The sequence below is a fragment of the Eucyclogobius newberryi genome, unplaced genomic scaffold (assembly GCF_026437365.1).
Source record: "Eucyclogobius newberryi isolate DKJ021-1_F unplaced genomic scaffold, fEucNew1.0.hap1 SCAF_1, whole genome shotgun sequence".
Classification (NCBI taxonomy): domain Eukaryota; kingdom Metazoa; phylum Chordata; class Actinopteri; order Gobiiformes; family Gobiidae; genus Eucyclogobius; species Eucyclogobius newberryi.
The window spans coordinates 30,722,657-30,728,921 of record NW_027315723.1 but is presented as its reverse complement, the minus strand read 5'-3'; the positions used below and the strand labels follow the sequence as shown (position 1 = coordinate 30,728,921).

General features: G+C 42.6%; 1 long non-coding RNA gene across 1 annotated transcript; it reads left to right on the top strand.

Annotated features, from left to right (window-relative positions):
* Positions 1 to 314: 314 nt before the first annotated feature.
* Positions 315 to 6,019, top strand: LOC140358589 (uncharacterized). Its single transcript, XR_011926718.1, has 2 exons — positions 315 to 2,835; positions 2,876 to 6,019. It is a non-coding gene; the product is annotated as an uncharacterized lncRNA (long non-coding RNA).
* The last annotated feature ends 246 nt before the right edge of the window (positions 6,020 to 6,265 follow it).

Below are 6,265 nucleotides of genomic sequence, written 5' to 3'. Positions count from 1 at the left end.
TGTCATTTCATTTGCTGCGGGGAGCGTTTTTTGGACACAGCGGCGCGTCTCGGGGGGGCGGGTCCTGAGCTCACTCGACCCGCGCCGCCAGCAGCTCTCTCGCCGCGTCTTTTCGTTCACTTCTGTGTCCCGTGCGTGTCGTTTCCTCTGCCTGTCTCAGCGATGCGGGAATGTTTTAACGGTTACAGACCTCTGGCATTGTTCGGATAGCGGCTCCGTTTCAGCAGGTCTGGGACTGCGTACGTGTCTATCCAGCTACAGTGCCTGGCGGAAGCGCGAGTTCCTCCTGTAACTCTGCTTCTTCTACTTCGACATATTATGAGTCTATTTTTTTTTTTTTGAGTTTGTATTTTTTTAAACCTCGGTTGGATTTTGTTTGTTTTGAAAAAAAAAAAGATACTTCTGCGCTCTCTACCTTTTTATTGAACACCTCATCACCATAAAAGCCAGATTTTGGTGCGTGTGGACGGGAGACAGATGGGATGCTGCTCAGTTTTTAATTTTCTTTTATCGAGATATATTTTGTCCGAATAAGACTGTTGTGATTATTTAACTGTCTTTGTCAGTCACATTTTAGCCCTCACCTCAGCAGCTGTGAATTATTATTACGGAGCCCTGTTTTTTTGGGGGGCTTCTCTCTCTCTCTCTCTCTCTCGCTCTCTCGCTCTCGCTCTCTCTCTCTCTCTCGTATCTCATTTGCTCTCTCGTTGGCCTATCAGTGTTTCAGCCGGGTCGTATTGTACAGTACAGAAGAAGAACAACAACAAAGGGAGGAACGAGTCACGCGCGAAAACGATGGCGCGAATACTCACAAAACAGCACGAGGTCATGATTCGATGCAGTTTTTTAGCGTTCTCTCTTTTTTAAAATGATCTAATCGGAATGAATTGTAGACATGTTACAGCGGAGGTGGGAGATTTTACTATTATGGAATATGAAATGTGAAGAGGAATTGATAAAATGGCTGGCTCAGACTCGTCGGGTTGGATTTGCGTCGCTTCCTCGTTTGTGGGAGTCGGTTAAGCCATCTTTCCTTTTTTTTTTTTTTTTTTACATATATATTTTTTTAAATTCTACGATGCTTTTAAGAGACCGTTTCCGGAGAGAATGTGTGTGTAACCGTCGTGTAAAAAGAAAGAAAGAAAATGCGTGGACGATGCCGGGTCCAGTGTTTCTCCTATATATTGACATTTAAGTAGAGGCTTTAGAGATAGAAGTTCTTTAAAAATATATATATGTGATGGATAATTAATGATGAAATTGATTTTTTTGAAAAAGAGAAATAAGACACAAAATGATCTATATTCAGGGGCGGAGGGGATTTCGTTTGGCTCCGTTCTCTTGGGTTTCGGCGATGTTGACTTCACTCCTCTGGCTTCAGTCGTGTGGACTACTGTCGCTCAGTCAGACACTGTCTCTACTCGAGTACAAACCTCTGTAAACAAGGAGAAAACCAGGATATTTACACAAACATTCAACTGACACGTGGGTAAACCGGTGCAGCCGATCTTCTACATTTCCCTTGCGGACAAACAAACTCAAAATTGCAAAGAAAGCGGGCACACAAGTGTAAATAGAAACGCATACATAGATGATAAACCGTGTTAATTGGTAGTGTAATGTTCAATGTGAAGTAAGAGTTACTAATTGGCATACATGCTTTACCTGCCGTCGACACGCCTCAGATTGTGGCAGGGGAAATGGTGCATCCGGCAGGTTTCAGCACCGGCTTTTAGGCTTCAAAGAACAGACCTGTTTATATTATTTGCGTTTCACAGTGTCCAAACTCCAATTGGGCCGAGTTCGAAATGAAAGAGAGGCGGGTGAAAGTCGAAAACCCTCCGCAAAATGTGCACACGTCCGCCACAGTGACGCGTTTCCCCCTCTGCCTCCTGCGCCGCGGTTATCTCGCAATTTCTTCCGACAAAACGCTTTCCCCCAAAACTGGCCGCGACGAGCCGGTGCGAGCGCTGCAGCTACTACCTCAAAAAGCAGGTCCCTCGAACCTCACCTCACATGTTCAGATCTAGTCTTTGCAGCAGACGCACGCGACACTCAAACAACGTCTCCAAGCCTCGATTTTTGTTTCAATTTGTTGGTCGTTTCGTCGCTGAGAACATGGACTTAGGGCTCCTCTGTCTTTTCCACACAATAATGCCTCCATATGCAACAGGTGAAAGGTCTACATTCCACCGTCATCCACGTGACAACCACTTTGTGTTTTCAGCTCAATGCCAGTTCTGTAAAAAGCAACAAACAAACAAAAAAAGACACACACACAAAAAAAAGAACCAAACAACTTAAAACCCAAACAGTGTCGCAGGAGTCCAGCACTCGATTGGACGTAGCGCGCCGTAAGCTGAGAATCACCTACAGAGGTATTTCCCGTAGGTTCCGGAGCACCTTTTGATCACCCGTCGTTTTTGTTGTTGTTGTTTTGTTTTTGTTTTTTTTTTCATGGAAAGCACTTCTCAGCAGCCTAACGAGCTGACTGCCAAGCACTTAGATAGAGTCGGACGTCTGGGTGCAGCGGCGGCGTCCAGTTATAAAGCTTCCCCTTCTACCTCAAAGATGGCCGCGCGGCGCTGCATCCGGCGTGCGACTGCGAAAGACCGTTTTTTGTTTGTTTTTTCGTTCCACTTTGAACTTGTCCGCGCGATTGCAAGTCACACGAGAGAGATGAAAAAACCCGGATCGAAGTCCTCGTTGGCCACATACCGCGTAGTGGACGGAGGCTGGCCGATGGTCCTGTGTCACTGTTTGGTCCAGACTTGTACACAAAGTGGTCAGAAGTATTTTTCGAAGTATTTTTTTTGTTTTTTTTGTCCGTGTCTTGTCGCCCTCGCCCCGCCCCCTTGAACCCTTCCCTCTTAAGCCCCTCCCTCTGTTCGGGACAGTCATTCCTACAGAACAGGTCTTCTCTCCGCCCTCGGTGTCGCCCGCTACAACATGCCAAATACAAGCGCTGCATACGGACACTTCAGTTTATTTTTTATGCAACAGCCATTGACAGGAACACCTCTTCCCCCCCTACACCGCCCCCCCCCCCCCCCCCCCCCCCCCATCCTCCTCACTATGACGAACAGGTACATGGTTCGCTTCTTTTATAACTTTCAAAATGTAAACATAATGTATATAACAGAGAAATGTGAATATGTATTTGTTCAGAATCAACAAAAAACTAGTGCTCCGAGTTTGTGGTAAATAACTACTCGCCTCCGTCATGTTTTGATTTTGATGTTTTGATTTTCTACTTTTTTATTTTTCTGCAGATGTATGTATGTATATGACTATCAGTGGGCGTGTGCGTGTGTAAGTGATTAATACTGTTTATCTGGTGTTCTCTAAAATGGAAACGTGGACAATGTCCCACTTTTTGACTTTTCTGTTCTTCTTCGACTCTATGGACCCTGCACAGTACCTGTGGCTGTTCAGAAAACTATGCCAGAGAATGGTTTAGCGACTGCTGAATGTGATTTTACTGGGAAAGAAGCAGTGTGGACTGGCTTTTTGTACGGGTTAATTTAAAAAAAAAAAAAGGCCATATTATTTAATTTTCTGTTGTCAAACGTTTAAGGCAGACATGGGAGAGTGGAGCCTTGGTTTCGGGGCAGATGCGTTGCCTCTCGGGCGACGAGTGGGAGATGATTTCGTGCAGTTTGTGTGGACTCGCCTCTCCGCATTTTGTCAGCAGTAAATGACCAAAGCTTTGCGATTTGGGAAGGGTATCGTATGCAAACTTCCTCATCCCCGTCCAAGACATAATGTAGCGGCTTCGCTTCAGTTTTCACTTTGCACGTGGGTTTCCTCTGTCCCTCTGCGTTCTCCGTCTTGTACCACAGTTCTCCTCGTACTTCTCATCGTTCTCACAGGTCTCCACGTTGCCAAGAGGTATTTAGCGCCTAAAGTGCTATCTCTCGTTTACAGTAAAACACCGTTAGCTATGCACCTTAGACTTAACAGCATTTACTTTTGTACAGATCACTTCTAGAGCCTCTCTGACCCTCCACAGTCCCGGTAACAGCCTTTATCCAGACACTCGTCATGACTCGCTACCAAACTTAAGGTGCCTCTTGTATATACTTTCTGCAATGACCTTGTTAAACCAGGGTTTTTTAAATAAGCATTTTTTCACATTTATAAAAAAAAAAAACTGTATTTTAAATGACTTTTTTACTCAAGATGAATCAAATTATTCCAGGAATTTGCAAATACAATCTAATTTTGCACTTTATCTTCGATTTACCCAGAGAGAAATGGCCATCAGTCGTAAATCAGAACATTAGAGGAATATTTGGTTAAGTCATCGTTTGCCCTGAATGTACACAAACGTGATGTGAGCCGTACAGTTTGTCCATGTAGTTCTAAAAGAGCGTTTATCTCAGCGCCGGTCCGTCCTCAGTGTGACTCAAGTCTGTATGCGAACATGGACAAAGGAATCCGCAGTAAATATCAAGTCCTTTATTGCCCACCAGCGTAACCAGTAGATCTAGTCCTGCTAAATAGAGTAGTTTGTAGATTAACACACTTTTAGCCCGCACTTTCTCCACCCAAACCCACTAATAACACCATTTAAAGTTAAATATGAAGCTCACATCTGTTTCATTTTGGAGTCTTTCTTCAATTATTACTTATGTTAGATTCTGTCTGAATTTGTACGCAAAATAAATGAAATCCAAATGAATCAACAAACATAATATAAAGTACATATTTACAGCCTTTAGCAGATGAATAATGATTAATTAAACATAAATTGTTGAGAGAGTAGTTTAGATACAATCCACTGGAGGACTAACTGGCTAAGGTAATGGCACTGTCTCCGTCCCTTTGTCCACTCTTCTGCGTGACTAGAATCGTGTGCTTGTTACATTCCTGCTCATAACCTCTTCACTTTAGTGCTTTTCTCTCCTCGATGCAGTAGACTTGTCTGTTTCAGCTCGTCTGAACCTCCTCAGTGACTTCTGCTTTCAGCTCTTCTGCTGTGGCATGTCTCTGGCGTTATAAGGACACATACGGTCTATGCAGCAGCTCTGGAAGACTAAACACACTAAACATGTATTGTACAAGTAACTCATCAGTTTAGGAAAAGCATTGACTCCAACCGTAACTATTGTAGTCTTAGAGAAAATCTGCAAAACAAACTGTAAATTAAATGTAGCATATACTGCACGTTTCCCACTCTAAATACATCAGATGATCTGTTAAATACCAAACAACATATAATGATTATTGCAAACACCAGACCAATGTCCGGTGACGGTGTCAGGGAAGATTGCTGCAAAAAATGTACATACTTTTCATAAAACAAAGACAGTTTGGGCTTTATTTGTAGAATGGTATTTTGTGCCACACGTGGTCCTCACTCTGAAGTGCTGCCTTATGGACAAAGGCTCGGGTTGAGCTCCCACTCGGCTTTGAGACGATGTGTATCTGAGAGATAAAGACCAAGGTTCCACTTTCTCCCCTGTACAAATTAATATAAATATATATATTATATATATTATACATTTTACGCATTTGTCCGGTTTTGTATATTACACTCATGTAGAGTTTGTTTTTAAGAGGCATCGGAGCAGCTGTTAAAGACAATATGAGTGACAATGTTCATCTGGGAGATTTCTGCATGTTCTATTTTCTTCTGTCTGATTCCCCTGTTCAGGTGTGTGATGTGAAATGAATCTACCTTTTCTTTGGAATGTTGTAGACAATCAGTCTCAGGCTGGGTTCCTCCTTGCAGGGAGTCGAGCGACAAACAAACTTTTGTTTGACAAGTACAAACTTTTATTTGCATCTACTGGAAGTCAAAATTGAGTTCATTAATTTGTTTTGTGGCTGCTCAAGTTTACACACACTTCTCTACTACACTCGATACAAACACCTCGTGCATTTGATCCCTCTGCTTTTTATTTCCAAGGTGAGGATGCCAACATTGAGGAAATGATGCTTTGACTAACAAATCTATAACATCTATGAATGTGGGAATGCAACACATTGCAATAAAAGCACCATTTGAAATGCAGCTTGTCTCCTGTACTTTTTACACTCTTATTATCCTCTGCTCAGAGTCACATTTTAGACCAGTGGTTCCCAAACTGTGCTAGATTTGATGCAGAAAACTCATTGTAAATCAACTTCACTTTAATTTAGTTGACAGAAAAACATAAAAAATACATTCACAGAATTAACTTTATTCAGTCATTTACCTACCGACATGTGGCAGAATGACTCACTGTAAACTTACTTTTTATTAAAAAGTACACTGACA